Source organism: Cornus florida, unplaced genomic scaffold, assembly GCF_030987335.1.
Source record: "Cornus florida cultivar Cherokee Brave unplaced genomic scaffold, ASM3098733v1 CherokeeBrave_3.0.0_Hap2_Chr02, whole genome shotgun sequence".
In the NCBI taxonomy this organism is placed as follows: domain Eukaryota; kingdom Viridiplantae; phylum Streptophyta; class Magnoliopsida; order Cornales; family Cornaceae; genus Cornus; species Cornus florida.
Genome location: NW_026775572.1, coordinates 81,284,412 through 81,297,472, shown reverse-complemented (window position 1 = coordinate 81,297,472; position 13,061 = coordinate 81,284,412). Strand labels below are relative to the sequence as shown.

The 13,061-nt window shown below is 45.1% G+C and overlaps 51 non-coding genes across 51 annotated transcripts; all 51 read left to right on the top strand.

Annotated features, from left to right (window-relative positions):
- Positions 1-65: 65 nt before the first annotated feature.
- Positions 66-184, top strand: LOC132297059 (5S ribosomal RNA). Its single transcript, XR_009478935.1, has one exon. It is a non-coding gene; the product is annotated as a 5S ribosomal RNA (ribosomal RNA).
- Positions 185-323: 139 nt separating this feature from the next.
- LOC132296792 (5S ribosomal RNA) lies at positions 324-442 on the top strand. Its single transcript, XR_009478682.1, has one exon. It is a non-coding gene; the product is annotated as a 5S ribosomal RNA (ribosomal RNA).
- A 139-nt stretch (positions 443-581) lies between these two features.
- LOC132297103 (5S ribosomal RNA) lies at positions 582-700 on the top strand. Its single transcript, XR_009478976.1, has one exon. It is a non-coding gene; the product is annotated as a 5S ribosomal RNA (ribosomal RNA).
- Positions 701-839: 139 nt separating this feature from the next.
- Positions 840-958, top strand: LOC132296836 (5S ribosomal RNA). Its single transcript, XR_009478723.1, has one exon. It is a non-coding gene; the product is annotated as a 5S ribosomal RNA (ribosomal RNA).
- Positions 959-1,085: 127 nt separating this feature from the next.
- On the top strand, positions 1,086-1,204 carry LOC132297250 (5S ribosomal RNA). Its single transcript, XR_009479115.1, has one exon. It is a non-coding gene; the product is annotated as a 5S ribosomal RNA (ribosomal RNA).
- A 139-nt stretch (positions 1,205-1,343) lies between these two features.
- On the top strand, positions 1,344-1,462 carry LOC132297124 (5S ribosomal RNA). Its single transcript, XR_009478996.1, has one exon. It is a non-coding gene; the product is annotated as a 5S ribosomal RNA (ribosomal RNA).
- A 139-nt stretch (positions 1,463-1,601) lies between these two features.
- Positions 1,602-1,720, top strand: LOC132296852 (5S ribosomal RNA). The gene has a single exon (XR_009478738.1). It is a non-coding gene; the product is annotated as a 5S ribosomal RNA (ribosomal RNA).
- A 139-nt stretch (positions 1,721-1,859) lies between these two features.
- Positions 1,860-1,978, top strand: LOC132297164 (5S ribosomal RNA). Its single transcript, XR_009479034.1, has one exon. It is a non-coding gene; the product is annotated as a 5S ribosomal RNA (ribosomal RNA).
- Positions 1,979-2,117: 139 nt separating this feature from the next.
- LOC132297151 (5S ribosomal RNA) lies at positions 2,118-2,236 on the top strand. Its single transcript, XR_009479022.1, has one exon. It is a non-coding gene; the product is annotated as a 5S ribosomal RNA (ribosomal RNA).
- Positions 2,237-2,375: 139 nt separating this feature from the next.
- On the top strand, positions 2,376-2,494 carry LOC132298080 (5S ribosomal RNA). Its single transcript, XR_009479513.1, has one exon. It is a non-coding gene; the product is annotated as a 5S ribosomal RNA (ribosomal RNA).
- Positions 2,495-2,633: 139 nt separating this feature from the next.
- LOC132296946 (5S ribosomal RNA) lies at positions 2,634-2,752 on the top strand. Its single transcript, XR_009478827.1, has one exon. It is a non-coding gene; the product is annotated as a 5S ribosomal RNA (ribosomal RNA).
- Positions 2,753-2,891: 139 nt separating this feature from the next.
- On the top strand, positions 2,892-3,010 carry LOC132297212 (5S ribosomal RNA). The gene has a single exon (XR_009479079.1). It is a non-coding gene; the product is annotated as a 5S ribosomal RNA (ribosomal RNA).
- A 139-nt stretch (positions 3,011-3,149) lies between these two features.
- Positions 3,150-3,268, top strand: LOC132297963 (5S ribosomal RNA). The gene has a single exon (XR_009479468.1). It is a non-coding gene; the product is annotated as a 5S ribosomal RNA (ribosomal RNA).
- A 139-nt stretch (positions 3,269-3,407) lies between these two features.
- LOC132297138 (5S ribosomal RNA) lies at positions 3,408-3,529 on the top strand. The gene has a single exon (XR_009479010.1). It is a non-coding gene; the product is annotated as a 5S ribosomal RNA (ribosomal RNA).
- Positions 3,530-3,656: 127 nt separating this feature from the next.
- On the top strand, positions 3,657-3,778 carry LOC132297203 (5S ribosomal RNA). The gene has a single exon (XR_009479071.1). It is a non-coding gene; the product is annotated as a 5S ribosomal RNA (ribosomal RNA).
- Positions 3,779-3,917: 139 nt separating this feature from the next.
- On the top strand, positions 3,918-4,036 carry LOC132297085 (5S ribosomal RNA). Its single transcript, XR_009478959.1, has one exon. It is a non-coding gene; the product is annotated as a 5S ribosomal RNA (ribosomal RNA).
- A 139-nt stretch (positions 4,037-4,175) lies between these two features.
- Positions 4,176-4,294, top strand: LOC132297020 (5S ribosomal RNA). The gene has a single exon (XR_009478898.1). It is a non-coding gene; the product is annotated as a 5S ribosomal RNA (ribosomal RNA).
- Positions 4,295-4,433: 139 nt separating this feature from the next.
- Positions 4,434-4,552, top strand: LOC132297079 (5S ribosomal RNA). The gene has a single exon (XR_009478953.1). It is a non-coding gene; the product is annotated as a 5S ribosomal RNA (ribosomal RNA).
- A 145-nt stretch (positions 4,553-4,697) lies between these two features.
- Positions 4,698-4,813, top strand: LOC132297266 (5S ribosomal RNA). Its single transcript, XR_009479130.1, has one exon. It is a non-coding gene; the product is annotated as a 5S ribosomal RNA (ribosomal RNA).
- Positions 4,814-4,952: 139 nt separating this feature from the next.
- On the top strand, positions 4,953-5,071 carry LOC132297846 (5S ribosomal RNA). The gene has a single exon (XR_009479430.1). It is a non-coding gene; the product is annotated as a 5S ribosomal RNA (ribosomal RNA).
- A 139-nt stretch (positions 5,072-5,210) lies between these two features.
- LOC132296945 (5S ribosomal RNA) lies at positions 5,211-5,329 on the top strand. Its single transcript, XR_009478826.1, has one exon. It is a non-coding gene; the product is annotated as a 5S ribosomal RNA (ribosomal RNA).
- Positions 5,330-5,468: 139 nt separating this feature from the next.
- Positions 5,469-5,587, top strand: LOC132297328 (5S ribosomal RNA). Its single transcript, XR_009479188.1, has one exon. It is a non-coding gene; the product is annotated as a 5S ribosomal RNA (ribosomal RNA).
- A 139-nt stretch (positions 5,588-5,726) lies between these two features.
- Positions 5,727-5,845, top strand: LOC132297726 (5S ribosomal RNA). Its single transcript, XR_009479389.1, has one exon. It is a non-coding gene; the product is annotated as a 5S ribosomal RNA (ribosomal RNA).
- A 139-nt stretch (positions 5,846-5,984) lies between these two features.
- LOC132297101 (5S ribosomal RNA) lies at positions 5,985-6,103 on the top strand. The gene has a single exon (XR_009478974.1). It is a non-coding gene; the product is annotated as a 5S ribosomal RNA (ribosomal RNA).
- A 139-nt stretch (positions 6,104-6,242) lies between these two features.
- Positions 6,243-6,361, top strand: LOC132297609 (5S ribosomal RNA). The gene has a single exon (XR_009479309.1). It is a non-coding gene; the product is annotated as a 5S ribosomal RNA (ribosomal RNA).
- A 127-nt stretch (positions 6,362-6,488) lies between these two features.
- LOC132297236 (5S ribosomal RNA) lies at positions 6,489-6,607 on the top strand. The gene has a single exon (XR_009479102.1). It is a non-coding gene; the product is annotated as a 5S ribosomal RNA (ribosomal RNA).
- Positions 6,608-6,746: 139 nt separating this feature from the next.
- LOC132297123 (5S ribosomal RNA) lies at positions 6,747-6,865 on the top strand. The gene has a single exon (XR_009478995.1). It is a non-coding gene; the product is annotated as a 5S ribosomal RNA (ribosomal RNA).
- A 139-nt stretch (positions 6,866-7,004) lies between these two features.
- On the top strand, positions 7,005-7,123 carry LOC132297181 (5S ribosomal RNA). The gene has a single exon (XR_009479050.1). It is a non-coding gene; the product is annotated as a 5S ribosomal RNA (ribosomal RNA).
- Positions 7,124-7,262: 139 nt separating this feature from the next.
- LOC132297163 (5S ribosomal RNA) lies at positions 7,263-7,381 on the top strand. The gene has a single exon (XR_009479033.1). It is a non-coding gene; the product is annotated as a 5S ribosomal RNA (ribosomal RNA).
- Positions 7,382-7,520: 139 nt separating this feature from the next.
- LOC132296963 (5S ribosomal RNA) lies at positions 7,521-7,639 on the top strand. Its single transcript, XR_009478843.1, has one exon. It is a non-coding gene; the product is annotated as a 5S ribosomal RNA (ribosomal RNA).
- Positions 7,640-7,778: 139 nt separating this feature from the next.
- Positions 7,779-7,897, top strand: LOC132296930 (5S ribosomal RNA). Its single transcript, XR_009478812.1, has one exon. It is a non-coding gene; the product is annotated as a 5S ribosomal RNA (ribosomal RNA).
- Positions 7,898-8,036: 139 nt separating this feature from the next.
- LOC132296943 (5S ribosomal RNA) lies at positions 8,037-8,155 on the top strand. Its single transcript, XR_009478824.1, has one exon. It is a non-coding gene; the product is annotated as a 5S ribosomal RNA (ribosomal RNA).
- Positions 8,156-8,294: 139 nt separating this feature from the next.
- Positions 8,295-8,413, top strand: LOC132297218 (5S ribosomal RNA). Its single transcript, XR_009479085.1, has one exon. It is a non-coding gene; the product is annotated as a 5S ribosomal RNA (ribosomal RNA).
- A 145-nt stretch (positions 8,414-8,558) lies between these two features.
- On the top strand, positions 8,559-8,677 carry LOC132297031 (5S ribosomal RNA). The gene has a single exon (XR_009478909.1). It is a non-coding gene; the product is annotated as a 5S ribosomal RNA (ribosomal RNA).
- A 139-nt stretch (positions 8,678-8,816) lies between these two features.
- LOC132297278 (5S ribosomal RNA) lies at positions 8,817-8,934 on the top strand. Its single transcript, XR_009479141.1, has one exon. It is a non-coding gene; the product is annotated as a 5S ribosomal RNA (ribosomal RNA).
- A 139-nt stretch (positions 8,935-9,073) lies between these two features.
- Positions 9,074-9,192, top strand: LOC132297094 (5S ribosomal RNA). The gene has a single exon (XR_009478967.1). It is a non-coding gene; the product is annotated as a 5S ribosomal RNA (ribosomal RNA).
- A 139-nt stretch (positions 9,193-9,331) lies between these two features.
- LOC132297255 (5S ribosomal RNA) lies at positions 9,332-9,450 on the top strand. The gene has a single exon (XR_009479120.1). It is a non-coding gene; the product is annotated as a 5S ribosomal RNA (ribosomal RNA).
- Positions 9,451-9,589: 139 nt separating this feature from the next.
- On the top strand, positions 9,590-9,708 carry LOC132296799 (5S ribosomal RNA). The gene has a single exon (XR_009478688.1). It is a non-coding gene; the product is annotated as a 5S ribosomal RNA (ribosomal RNA).
- Positions 9,709-9,847: 139 nt separating this feature from the next.
- LOC132297299 (5S ribosomal RNA) lies at positions 9,848-9,968 on the top strand. The gene has a single exon (XR_009479161.1). It is a non-coding gene; the product is annotated as a 5S ribosomal RNA (ribosomal RNA).
- Positions 9,969-10,095: 127 nt separating this feature from the next.
- On the top strand, positions 10,096-10,217 carry LOC132297202 (5S ribosomal RNA). Its single transcript, XR_009479070.1, has one exon. It is a non-coding gene; the product is annotated as a 5S ribosomal RNA (ribosomal RNA).
- A 139-nt stretch (positions 10,218-10,356) lies between these two features.
- On the top strand, positions 10,357-10,475 carry LOC132297083 (5S ribosomal RNA). The gene has a single exon (XR_009478957.1). It is a non-coding gene; the product is annotated as a 5S ribosomal RNA (ribosomal RNA).
- A 139-nt stretch (positions 10,476-10,614) lies between these two features.
- On the top strand, positions 10,615-10,733 carry LOC132297111 (5S ribosomal RNA). Its single transcript, XR_009478983.1, has one exon. It is a non-coding gene; the product is annotated as a 5S ribosomal RNA (ribosomal RNA).
- Positions 10,734-10,872: 139 nt separating this feature from the next.
- On the top strand, positions 10,873-10,991 carry LOC132297058 (5S ribosomal RNA). Its single transcript, XR_009478934.1, has one exon. It is a non-coding gene; the product is annotated as a 5S ribosomal RNA (ribosomal RNA).
- A 145-nt stretch (positions 10,992-11,136) lies between these two features.
- LOC132296843 (5S ribosomal RNA) lies at positions 11,137-11,255 on the top strand. The gene has a single exon (XR_009478730.1). It is a non-coding gene; the product is annotated as a 5S ribosomal RNA (ribosomal RNA).
- Positions 11,256-11,394: 139 nt separating this feature from the next.
- LOC132297043 (5S ribosomal RNA) lies at positions 11,395-11,513 on the top strand. Its single transcript, XR_009478920.1, has one exon. It is a non-coding gene; the product is annotated as a 5S ribosomal RNA (ribosomal RNA).
- A 139-nt stretch (positions 11,514-11,652) lies between these two features.
- LOC132296942 (5S ribosomal RNA) lies at positions 11,653-11,771 on the top strand. The gene has a single exon (XR_009478823.1). It is a non-coding gene; the product is annotated as a 5S ribosomal RNA (ribosomal RNA).
- Positions 11,772-11,910: 139 nt separating this feature from the next.
- On the top strand, positions 11,911-12,029 carry LOC132297254 (5S ribosomal RNA). The gene has a single exon (XR_009479119.1). It is a non-coding gene; the product is annotated as a 5S ribosomal RNA (ribosomal RNA).
- Positions 12,030-12,168: 139 nt separating this feature from the next.
- LOC132296798 (5S ribosomal RNA) lies at positions 12,169-12,287 on the top strand. Its single transcript, XR_009478687.1, has one exon. It is a non-coding gene; the product is annotated as a 5S ribosomal RNA (ribosomal RNA).
- Positions 12,288-12,426: 139 nt separating this feature from the next.
- On the top strand, positions 12,427-12,548 carry LOC132297177 (5S ribosomal RNA). Its single transcript, XR_009479046.1, has one exon. It is a non-coding gene; the product is annotated as a 5S ribosomal RNA (ribosomal RNA).
- Positions 12,549-12,675: 127 nt separating this feature from the next.
- On the top strand, positions 12,676-12,797 carry LOC132297200 (5S ribosomal RNA). Its single transcript, XR_009479068.1, has one exon. It is a non-coding gene; the product is annotated as a 5S ribosomal RNA (ribosomal RNA).
- A 139-nt stretch (positions 12,798-12,936) lies between these two features.
- Positions 12,937-13,055, top strand: LOC132297082 (5S ribosomal RNA). Its single transcript, XR_009478956.1, has one exon. It is a non-coding gene; the product is annotated as a 5S ribosomal RNA (ribosomal RNA).
- The last annotated feature ends 6 nt before the right edge of the window (positions 13,056-13,061 follow it).

Genomic DNA, 13,061 nt, shown 5'->3' with positions numbered 1-13,061 from the left:
GCGTCGGAAGGGAAATAGAACGGTAGCGGAAGGGGTTTATAGGGAAATGGAGGCGAGAATATGTCGGGTGCGATCATTCCAGCACTAATGCACCGGATCCCATCAGAAATCCGCAGTTAAGCGTGCTTGGGCGAGAGTAGTACTAGGATGGGTGACCCCCTGGGAAGTCCTCGTGTTGCACCCCTTTTTAGTCCGGTTTTGTATTTTTAATTTTAATTTTAATTTTATTAATATGTATTTATTTATTTCCCGGCGAATGCGTCGGAAGGGCAATAGAACGGTAGCGGAAGGGGTTTATAGGGAAATGGAGGCGAGAATATGTCGGGTGCGATCATACCAGCACCAATGCACCGGATCCCATCAGAACTCCGCAGTTAAGCGTGCTTGGGCGAGAGTAGTACTAGGATGGGTGACCCCCTGGGAAGTCCTCGTGTTGCACCCCTTTTTAGTCCGGTTTTGTATTTTTAATTTTAATTTTAATTTTATTAATATGTATTTATTTATTTCCCGGCGAATGCGTCGGAAGGGCAATAGAACGGTAGCGGAAGGGGTTTATAGGGAAATGGAGGCGAGAATATGTCGGGTGCGATCATACCAGCACCAATGCACCGGATCCCATTAGAACTCCGCAGTTAAGCGTGCTTGGGCGAGAGTAGTACTAGGATGGGTGACCCCCTGGGATGTCCTCGTGTTGCACCCCTTTTTAGTCCGGTTTTGTATTTTTAATTTTAATTTTAATTTTATTAATATGTATTTATTTATTTCCCAGCGAATGCGTCGGAAGGGCAATAGAACGGTAGCGGAAGGGGTTTATAGGGAAATGGAGGCGAGAATATGTCGGGTGCGATCATACCAGCACTAATGCACCGGATCCCATCAGAACTCCGCAGTTAAGCGTGCTTGGGCGAGAGTTGTACTAGGATGGGTGACCCCCTGGGAAGTCCTCGTGTTGCACCCCTTTTTAGTCCGGTTTTGTATTTTTAATTTTATTAATATGTATTTATTTATTTCCCGGCGAATGCGTCGGAAGGGCAATATAACGGTAGCGGAAGGGGTTTATAGGGAAATGGAGGCGAGAATATGTCGGGTGCGATCAAACCAGCACTAATGCACCCGATCGCATCAGAACTCCGCAGTTAAGCGTGCTTGGGCGAGAGTAGTACTAGGATGGGTGACCCCCTGGGAAGTCTTCGTGTTGCACCCCTTTTTAGTCCGGTTTTGTATTTTTAATTTTAATTTTAATTTTATTAATATGTGTTTATTTATTTCCCGGCGAATGCGTCGGAAGGGCAATAGAACGGTAACGGAAGGGGTTTATAGGGAAACGGAGGCAAGAATATGTCGGGTGCGATCATACCAGCACTAACGCACCTGATCCCATCAGAACTCCGCAGTTAAGCGTGCTTGGGCGAGAGTTGTACTAGGATGGGTGACCCTCTGGGAAGTCCTCGTGTTGCACCCCTTTTTAGTCCGGTTTTGTATTTTTAATTTTAATTTTAATTTTATTAATATGTATTTGTTGATTTCCCGGCGAATGCGTCGGAAGGGCAATAGAACGGTAGCGGAAGGGGTTTATAGGGAAATGGAGGCGAGAATATGTCGGGTGCGATCATACCAGCACTAATGCACCGGATCCCATCAGAACTCCGCAGTTAAGCGTGTTTGGGCGAGAGTAGTACTAGGATGGGTGACCCCCTGGGAAGTCCTCGTGTTGCACCCCTTTTTAGTCCGGTTTTGTATTTTTAATTTTAATTTTAGTTTTATTAATATGTATTTATTTATTTCCCGGCGAATGCGTTGGAAGGGAAATAGAACGGTAGCGGAAGGGGTTTATAGGGAAATGGAGGCGAGAATATGTCGGGTGCGATCATTCCAGCACTAATGCACCGGATCCCATCAGAAATCCGCAGTTAAGCGTGCTTGGGCGAGAGTAGTATTAGGATGGGTGACCCCCTGGGAAGTCCTCGTGTTGCACCCCTTTTTAGTCCGGTTTTGTATTTTTAATTTTAATTTTAATTTTATTAATATGTATTTATTTATTTCCCGGCGAATGCGTCGGAAGGGCAATAGAACGGTAGCGGAAGGGGTTTATAGGGAAATGAAGGCGAGAATATGTCGGGTGCGATCATAGCAGCACTAATGCACCGGATCCCATCAGAACTCCGCAGTTAAGCGTTCTTGGGCGAGAGTAGTACTAGGATGGGTGACCCCCTGGGAAGTCCTCGTGTTGCACCCCTTTTTAGTCCGGTTTTGTATTTTTAATTTTAATTTTAATTTTATCAATATGTATTTATTTATTTCCCGGCGAATGCGTCGGAAGGGCAATACAACGGTAGCGGAAGGGGTTTATAGGGAAATGGAGGCAAGAATATGTCGGGTGCGATCATACCAGCACTAATGCACCGGATCCCATCAGAACTCCGCAGTTAAGCGTGCTTGGGCGAGAGTAGTACTAGGATGGGTGACCCCCTGGGAAGTCCTCGTGTTGCACCCCTTTTTAGTCCGGTTTTGTATTTTTAATTTTAATTTTAATTTTATTAATATGTATTTATTTATTTCCCGGCGAATGCGTCGGAAGGGCAATAGAACGGTAGCGGAAGGGGTTTATAGGGAAATGGAGGCGAGAATATGTCGGGTGCGATCATACCAGCACTAATGCACCGGATCCCATCAGAACTCCGCAGTTAAGCGTGCTTGGGCGAGAGTAGTACTAGGATGGGTGACCCCCTGGAAAGTCCTCGTGTTGCACCCCTTTTTAGTCCGGTTTTGTATTTTTAATTTTAATTTTAATTTTATTAATATGTATTTATTTATTTCCCGGCGAATGCGTCGGAAGGGAAATAGAACGGTCGCGGAAGGGGTTTATAGGGAAATGGAGGCGAGAATATGTCGGGTGCGATCATTCCAGCACTAATGCACCGGATCCCATCAGAAATCCGCAGTTAAGCGTGCTTGGGCGAGAGTAGTACTAGGATGGGTGACCCCCTGGGAAGTCCTCGCGTTGTACCCCTTTTTAGTCCGGTTTTGTATTTTTAATTTTAATTTTAATTTTATTAATATGTATTTATTTATTTCCCGGCGAATGCGTCGGAAGGGCAATAGAACGGTAGCGGAAGGGGTTTATAGGGAAATGGAGGCGAGAATTTGTCGGGTGCGATCATACCAGCACTAATGCACCGGATCCCATCAGAACTCCGCAGTTAAGCGTGCTTGGGCGAGAGTAGTACTAGGATGGGTGACCCCCTGGGAAGTCCTCGTGTTGCACCCCTTTTTAGTCCGGTTTTGTATTTTTAATTTTAATTTTAATTTTATTAATATGTATTTATTTATTTCCCGGCGAATGCGTCGGAAGGGCAATAGAACGGTAGCGGAAGGGGTTTATAGGGAAATGGAGGCGAGAATATGTCGGGTGCGATCATACCAGCACTAATGCACTGGATCATACCATCAGAACTCCGCAGTTAAGCGTGCTTGGGCGAGAGTAGTACTAGGATGGGTGACCCCCTGGGAAGTCCTCGTGTTGCACCCCTTTTTAGTCCGGTTTTGTATTTTTAATTTTATTAATATGTATTTATTTATTTCCCGGCGAATGTGTCGGAAGGGCAATAGAACGGTAGCGGAAGGGGTTTATAGGGAAATGGAGGCGAGAATATGTCGGGTGCGATCATACCAGCACTAATGCACCGGATCATACCATCAGAACTCCGCAGTTTAGCGTGCTTGGGCGAGAGTAGTACTAGGATGGGTGACCCCCTGGGAAGTCCTCGTGTTGCACCCCTTTTTAGTCCGGTTTTGTAATTTTAATTTTAATTTTAATTTTATTAATATGTATTTATTTATTTCCCGGCGAATGCGTCGGAAGGGCAATAGAACGGTAGCGGAAGGGGTTTATAGGGAAATGGAGGCAAGAATATGTCGGGTGCGATCATACCAGCACTAACGCACCTGATCCCATCAGAACTCCGCAGTTAAGCGTGCTTGGGCGAGAGTTGTACTAGGATGGGTGACCCCCTGGGAAGTCCTCGTGTTGCACCCCTTTTTAGTCCGGTTTTGTATTTCTAATTTTAATTTTAATTTTATTAATATGTATTTATTGATTTCCCGGCGAATGCGTCGGAAGGGCAATAGAACGGTAGCGGAAGGGGTTTATAGGGAAATAGAGGCGAGAATATGTCGGTTGCGATCATACCAGCACTAATGCACCGGATCCCATCAGAACTCCGCAGTTAAGCGTGTTTGGGCGAGAGTAGTACTAGGATGGGTGACCCCCTGGGAAGTCCTCGTGTTGCACCCCTTTTTAGTCCGGTTTTGTATTTTTAATTTTAATTTTAGTTTTATTAATATGTATTTATTTATTTCCCGGCGAATGCGTCGGAAGGGAAATAGAACGGTAGCGGAAGGGGTTTATAGGGAAATGGAGGCGAGAATATGTCGGGTGCGATCATTCCAGCACTAATGCACCGGATCCCATCAGAAATCCGCAGTTAAGCGTGCTTGGGCGAGAGTAGTACTAGGATGGGTGACCCCCTGGGAAATCCTCGTGTTGCACCCCTTTTTAGTCCGGTTTTGTATTTTTAATTTTAATTTTAATTTTAATTTTATTAATATGTATTTATTTATTTCCCGGCGAATGCGTCGGAAGGGCAATAGAACGGTAGCGGAAGGGGTTTATAGGGAAATGGAGGCGAGAATATGTCGGGTGCGATCATACCAGCACTAATGCACCAGATCCCATCAGAACTCCGCAGTTAAGCGTGCTTGGGCGAGAGTAGTAGGATGGGTAACCCCCTGGGAAGTCCTCGTGTTGCACCCCTTTTTAGTCCGGTTTTTTATTTTTAATTTTAATTTTAATTTTATCAATATGTATTTATTTATTTCCCGGCGAATGCGTCGGAAGGGCAATACAACGGTAGCGGAAGGGGTTTACAGGGAAATGGAGGCAAGAATATGTCGGGTGCGATCATACCAGCACTAATGCACCGGATCCCATCAGAACTCCGCAGTTAAGCGTGCTTGGGCGAGAGTAGTACTAGGATGGGTGACCCCCTGGGAAGTCCTCGTGTTGCACCCCTTTTTAGTCCGGTTTTGTATTTTTAATTTTAATTTTAAATTTATTAATATGTATTTATTTATTTCCCGGCGAATGCGTCGGAAGGGCAATAGAACGGTAGCGGAAGGGGTTTATAGGGAAATGGAGGCGAGAATATGTCGGGTGCGATCATACCAGCACTAATGCACCGGATCCCATCAGAACTCCGCAGTTAAGCGTGCTTGGGCGAGAGTAGTACTAGGATGGGTGACCCCCTGGAAAGTCCTCGTGTTGCACCCCTTTTTAGTCCGGTTTTGTATTTTTAATTTTAATTTTAATTTTATTAATATGTATTTATTTATTTCCCGGCGAATGCGTCGGAAGGGAAATAGAACGGTAGCGGAAGGGGTTTATAGGGAAATGGAGGCGAGAATATGTCGGGTGCGATCATTCCAGCACTAATGCACCGGATCCCATCAGAAATCCGCATTTATGCGTGCTTGGGCGAGAGTAGTACTAGGATGGGTGACCCCCTGGGAAGTCCTCGCGTTGTACCCCTTTTTAGTCCGGTTTTGTATTTTTAATTTTAATTTTAATTTTATTAATATGTATTTATTTATTTCCCGGCGAATGCGTCGGAAGGGCAATAGAACGGTAGCGGAAGGGGTTTATAGGGAAATGGAGGCGAGAATATGTCGGGTGCGATCATACCAGCACTAATGCACCGGATCCCATCAGAACTCCGCAGTTAAGCGTGCTTGGGCGAGAGTAGTACTAGGATGGGTGACCCCCTGGGAAGTCCTCGTGTTGCACCCCTTTTTAGTCCGGTTTTGTATTTTTAATTTTAATTTTAATTTTATTAATATGTATTTATTTATTTCCCGGCGAATGCGTCGGAAGGGCAATAGAACGGTAGCGGAAGGGGTTTATAGGGAAATGGAGGCGAGAATATGTCGGGTGCGATCATACCAGCACCAATGCACCGGATCCCATTAGAACTCCGCAGTTAAGCGTGCTTGGGCGAGAGTAGTACTAGGATGGGTGACCCCCTGGGATGTCCTCGTGTTGCACCCCTTTTTAGTCCGGTTTTGTATTTTTAATTTTAATTTTAATTTTATTAATATGTATTTATTTATTTCCCAGCGAATGCGTCGGAAGGGCAATAGAACGGTAGCGGAAGGGGTTTATAGGGAAATGGAGGCGAGAATATGTCGGGTGCGATCATACCAGCACTAATGCACCGGATCCCATCAGAACTCCGCAGTTAAGCGTGCTTGGGCGAGAGTAGTACTAGGATGGGTGACCCCCTGGGAAGTCCTCGTGTTGCACCCCTTTTTAGTCCGGTTTTGTATTTTTAATTTTATTAATATGTATTTATTTATTTCCCGGCGAATGCGTCGGAAGGGCAATATAACGGTAGCGAAAGGGGTTTATAGGGAAATGGAGGCGAGAATATGTCGGGTGCGATCAAACCAGCACTAATGCACCCGATCCCATCAGAACTCCGCAGTTAAGCGTGCTTGGGCGAGAGTAGTACTAGTATGGGTGACCCCCTGGGAAGTCTTCGTGTTGCACCCCTTTTTAGTCCGGTTTTGTATTTTTAATTTTAATTTTAATTTTATTAATATGTGTTTATTTATTTCCCGGCGAATGCGTCGGAAGGGCAATAGAACGGTAACGGAAGGGGTTTATAGGGAAATGGAGGCAAGAATATGTCGGGTGCGATCATACCAGCACTAACGCACCTGATCCCATCAGAACTCCGCAGTTAAGCGTGCTTGGGCGAGAGTTGTACTAGGATGGGTGACCCTCTGGGAAGTCCTCGTGTTGCACCCCTTTTTAGTCCGGTTTTGTATTTTTAATTTTAATTTTAATTTTATTAATATGTATTTGTTGATTTCCCGGCGAATGCGTCGGAAGGGCAATAGAACGGTAGCGGAAGGGGTTTATAGGGAAATGGAGGCGAGAATATGTCAGGTCCGATCATACCAGCACTAATGCACCGGATCCCATCAGAACTCCGCAGTTAAGCGTGTTTGGGCGAGAGTAGTACTAGGATGGGTGACCCCCTGGGAAGTCCTCGTGTTGCACCCCTTTTTAGTCCAGTTTTGTATTTTTAATTTTAATTTTAGTTTTATTAATATGTATTTATTTATTCCCCGGCGAATGCGTCGGAAGGGAAATAGAACGGTAGCGGAAGGGGTTTATAGGGAAATGGAGGCGAGAATATGTCGGGTGCGATCATTCCAGCACTAATGCACCGGATCCCATCAGAAATCCGCAGTTAAGCGTGCTTGGGCGAGAGTAGTATTAGGATGGGTGACCCCCTGGGAAGTCCTCGTGTTGCACCCCTTTTTAGTCCGGTTTTGTATTTTTAATTTTAATTTTAATTTTATTAATATGTATTTATTTATTTCCCGGCGAATGCGTCGGAAGGGCAATAGAACGGTAGCGGAAGGGGTTTATAGGGAAATGGAGGCGAGAATATGTCGGGTGCGATCATACCAGCACTAATGCACCGGATCCCATCAGAACTCCGCAGTTAAGCGTTCTTGGGCGAGAGTAGTACTAGGATGGGTGACCCCCTGGGAAGTCCTCGTGTTGCACCCCTTTTTAGTCCGGTTCTGTATTTTTAATTTTAATTTTAATTTTATCAATATGTATTTATTTATTTCCCGGCGAATGCGTCGGAAGGGCAATACAACGGTAGCGGAAGGGGTTTATAGGGAAATGGAGGCAAGAATATGTCGGGTGCGATCATACCAGCACTAATGCACCGGATCCCATCAGAACTCCGCAGTTAAGCGCGCTTGGGCGAGAGTAGTACTAGGATGGGTGACCCCCTGGGAAGTCCTCGTGTTGCACCCCTTTTTAGTCCGGTTTTGTATTTTTAATTTTAATTTTAATTTTATTAATATGTATTTATTTATTTCCCGGCGAATGCGTCGGAAGGGCAATAGAACGGTAGCGGAAGGGGTTTATAGGGAAATGGAGGCGAGAATATGTCGGGTGCGATCATACCAGCACTAATGCACCGGATCCCATCAGAACTCCGCAGTTAAGCGTGCTTGGGCGAGAGTAGTACTAGGATGGGTGACCCCCTGGAAAGTCCTCGTGTTGCACCCCTTTTTAGTCCGGTTTTGTATTTTTAATTTTAATTTTAATTTTATTAATATGTATTTATTTATTTCCCGGCGAATGCGTCGGAAGGGAAATAGAACGGTAGCGGAAGGGGTTTATAGGGAAATGGAGGCGAGAATATGTCGGGTGCGATCATTCCAGCACTAATGCACCGGATCCCATCAGAAATCCGCAGTTAAGCTTGCCTGGGCGAGAGTAGTACTAGGATGGGTGACCCCCTGGGAAGTCCTCGTGTTGCACCCCTTTTTAGTCCGGTTTTGTATTTTTAATATTAATTTTAATTTTAATTTTATTAATATGTATTTATTTATTTCCCGGCGAATGCGTCGGAAGGGCAATAGAACGGTAGCGGAAGGGGTTTATAGGGAAATGGAGGCGAGAATATGTCGGGTGCGATCATACCAGCACTAATGCACCAGATCCCATCAGAACTCCGCAGTTAAGCGTGCTTGGGCGAGAGTAGTACTAGGATGGGTGACCCCCTGGGAAGTCCTCGTGTTGTACCCCTTTTTAGTCCGGTTTTTTATTTTTAATTTTAATTTTAATTTTATCAATATTTATTTATTTATTTCCCGGCGAATGCGTCGGAAGGGCAATACAACGGTAGCGGAAGGGGTTTACAGGGAAATGGAGGCAAGAATATGTCGGGTGCGAGATACCAGCACTAATGCACCGGATCCCATCAGAACTCCGCAGTTAAGCGTGCTTGGGCGAAAGTAGTACTAGGATGGGTTACCCCCTGGGAAGTCCTCGTGTTGCACCCCTTTTTAGTCCGGTTTTGTATTTTTAATTTTAATTTTAATTTTATTAATATGTATTTATTTATTTCCCGGCGAATGCGTCGGAAGGGCAATAGAACGGTAGCGGAAGGGGTTTATAGGGAAATGGAGGCGAGAATATGTCGGGTGTGATCATACCAGCACTAATGCACCGGATCCCATCAGAACTCCGCAGTTAAGCGTGCTTGGGCGAGAGTAGTACTAGGATGGGTGACCCCCTAGAAAGTCCTCGTGTTGCACCCCTTTTTAGTCCGGTTTTGTATTTTTAATTTTAATTTTAATTTTATTAATATGTATTTATTTATTTCCCGGCGAATGCGTCGGAAGGGAAATAGAACGGTAGCGGAAGGGGTTTATAGGGAAATGGAGGCGAGAATATGTCGGGTGCGATCATTCCAGCACTAATGCACCGGATCCCATCAGAAATCCGCATTTAAGCGTGCTTGGGCGAGAGTAGTACTAGGATGGGTGACCCCCTGGGAAGTCCTCGTGTTGTACCCCTTTTTAGTCCGGTTTTGTATTTTTAATTTTAATTTTAATTTTATTAATATGTATTTATTTATTTCCCGGCGAATGCGTCGGAAGGGCAATAGAACGGTAGCGGAAGGGGTTTATAGGGAAATGGAGGCGAGAATTTGTCGGGTGCGATCATACCAGCACTAATGCACCGGATCCCATCAGAACTCCGCAGTTAAGCGTGCTTGGGCGAGAGTAGTACTAGGATGGGTAACCCCCTGGGAAGTCCTCGTGTTGCACCCCTTTTTAGTCCGGTTTTGTATTTTTAATTTTAATATTAATTTTATTAATATGTATTTATTTATTTCCCGGCGAATGCGTCGGAAGGGCAATAGAACGGTAGCGGAAGGGGTTTATAGGGAAATGGAGGCGAGAATATGTCGGGTGCGATTATACCAGCACTAATGCACTGGATCATACCATCAGAACTCCGCAGTTAACGTGCTTGGGCGAGAGTAGTACTAGGATGGGTGACCCCCTGGGAAGTCCTCGTGTTGCACCCCTTTTTAGTCCGGTTTTGTATTTTTAATTTTATTAATATGTATTTATTTATTTCCCGGCGAATGTGTCGGAAGGGCAATAGAACGGTAGCGGAAGGGGTTTATAGGGAAATGGAGGCGAGAATATGTCGGGTGCGATCATACCAGCACTAATGCACCGGATCATACCATCAGAACTCCGCAGTTTAGCGTGCTTGGGCGAGAGTAGTACTAGGATGGGTGACCCCCTGGGAAGTCCTCGTGTTGCACCCCTTTTTAGTCCGGTTTTGTAATTTTAATTTTAATTTTAATTTTATTAATATGTATTTATTTATTTCCCGGCGAATGCGTCGGAAGGGCAATAGAACGGGAGCGGAAGGGGTTTATAGGGAAATGGAGGCAAGAATATGTCGGGTGCGATCATACCAGCACTAACGCACCTGATCCCATCAGAACTCCGCAGTTAAGCGTGCTTGGGCGAGAGTTGTACTAGGATGGGTGACCCCCTGGGAAGTCCTCGTGTTGCACCCCTTTTTAGTCCGGTTTTGTATTTTTAATTTTAATTTTAATTTTATTAATATGTATTTATTGATTTCCCGGCGAATGCGTCGGAAGGGCAATAGAACGGTAGCGGAAGGGGTTTATAGGGAAATAGAGGCGAGAATATGTCGGGTGCGATCATACCAGCACTAATGCACCGGATCCCATCGGAACTCCGCAGTTAAGCATGTTTGGGCGAGAGTAGTACTAGGATGGGTGACCCCCTGGGAAGTCCTCGTGTTGCACCCCTTTTTAGTCCGGTTTTGTATTTTTAATTTTAATTTTAGTTTTATTAATATGTATTTATTTATTACCCGGCGAATGCGTCGGAAGGGAAATAGAACGGTAGCGGAAGGGGTTTATAGGGAAATGGAGGCGAGAATATGTCGGGTGCGATCATTCCAGCACTAATGCACCGGATCCCATCAGAAATCCGCAGTTAAGCGTGCTTGGGCGAGAGTAGTACTAGGATGGGTGACCCCCTGGGAAGTCCTCGTGTTGCACCCCTTTTTAGTCCGGTTTTGTATTTTTAATTTTAATTTTAATTTTAATTTTATTAATATGTATTTATTTATTTCCCGGCGAATGCGTCGGAAGGGCAATAGAACGGTAGCGGAAGGGGTTTATAGGGAAATGGAGGCGAGAATATGTCGGGTGCGATCATACCAGCACTAATGCACCGGATCCCATCAGAACTCCGCAGTTAAGCGTGCTTGGGCGAGAGTAGTACTAGGATGGGTGACCCCCTGGGAAGTCCTCGTTTTGCACCCCTTTTTAGTCCGGTTTTTTATTTTTAATTTTAATTTTAATTTTATCAATATGTATTTATTTATTTCCCGGCGAATGCGTCGGAAGGGCAATACAACGGTAGCGGAAGGGGTTTACAGGGAAATGGAGGCAAGAATATGTCGGGTGCGATCATACCAGCACTAATGCACCGGATCCCATCAGAACTCCGCAGTTAAGCGTGCTTGGGCGAGAGTAGTACTAGGATGCGTGACCCCCTGGGAAGTCCTCGTGTTGCACCCCTTTTTAGTCCGGTTTTGTATTTTTAATTTTAATTTTAATTTTATTAATATGTATTTATTTATTTCCCGGCGAATGCGTCGGAAGGGCAATAGAACGGTAGCGGAAGGGGTTTATAGGGAAATGGAGGCGAGAATATGTCGGGTGCGATCATACCAGCACTAATGCACCGGATCCCATCAGAACTCCGCAGTTAAGCGTGCTTGGGCGAGAGTAGTACTAGGATGGGTGACCCCCTGGAAAGTCCTCGTGTTGCACCCCTTTTTAGTCCGGTTTTGTATTTTTAATTTTAATTTTAATTTTATTAATATGTATTTATTTATTTCCCGGCGAATGCGTCGGAAGGGAAATAGAACGGTAGCGGAAGGGGTTTATAGGGAAATGGAGGCGAGAATATGTCGGGTGCGATCATTCCAGCACTAATGCACCGGATCCCATCAGAAATCCGCATTTAAGCGTGCTTGGGCGAGAGTAGTACTAGGATGGGTGACCCCCTGGGAAGTCCTCGTGTTGTACCCCTTTTTAGTCCGGTTTTGTATTTTTAATTTTAATTTTAATTTTATTAATATGTATTTATTTATTTCCCGGCGAATGCGTCGGAAGGGCAATAGAACGGTAGCGGAAGGGGTTTATAGGGAAATGGAGGCGAGAATTTGTCGGGTGCGATCATACCAGCACTAATGCACCGGATCCCATCAGAACTCCGCAGTTAAGCGTGCTTGGGCGAGAGTAGTACTAGGATGGGTAACCCCCTGGGAAGTCCTCGTGTTGCACCCCTTTTTAGTCCGGTTTTGTATTTTTAATTTTAATTTTAATTTTATTAATATGTATTTATTTATTTCCCGGCGAATGCGTCGGAAGGGCAATAGAACGGTAGCGGAAGGGGTTTATAGGGAAATGGAGGCGAGAATATGTCGGGTGCGATTATACCAGCACTAATGCACTGGATCATACCATCAGAACTCCGCAGTTAAGCGTGCTTGGGCGAGAGTAGTACTAGGATGGGTGACCCCCTGGGAAGTCCTCGTGTTGCACCCCTTTTTAGTCCGGTTTTGTATTTTTAATTTTATTAATATGTATTTATTTATTTCCCGGCGAATGTGTCGGAAGGGCAATAGAACGGTAGCGGAAGGGGTTTATAGGGAAATGGAGGCGAGAATATGTCGGGTGCGATCATACCAGCACTAATGCACCGGATCATACCATCAGAACTCCGCAGTTTAGCGTGCTTGGGCGAGAGTAGTACTAGGATGGGTGACCCCCTGGGAAGTCCTCGTGTTGCACCCCTTTTTAGTCCGGTTTTGTAATTTTAATTTTAATTTTAATTTTATTAATATGTATTTATTTATTTCCCGGCGAATGCGTCGGAAGGGCAATAGAACGGGAGCGGAAGGGGTTTATAGGGAAATGGAGGCAAGAATATGTCGGGTGCGATCATACCAGCACTAACGCACCTGATCCCATCAGAACTCCGCAGTTAAGCGTGCTTGGGCGAGAGTTGTACTAGGATGGGTGACCCCCTGGGAAGTCCTCGTGTTGCACCCCTTTTTA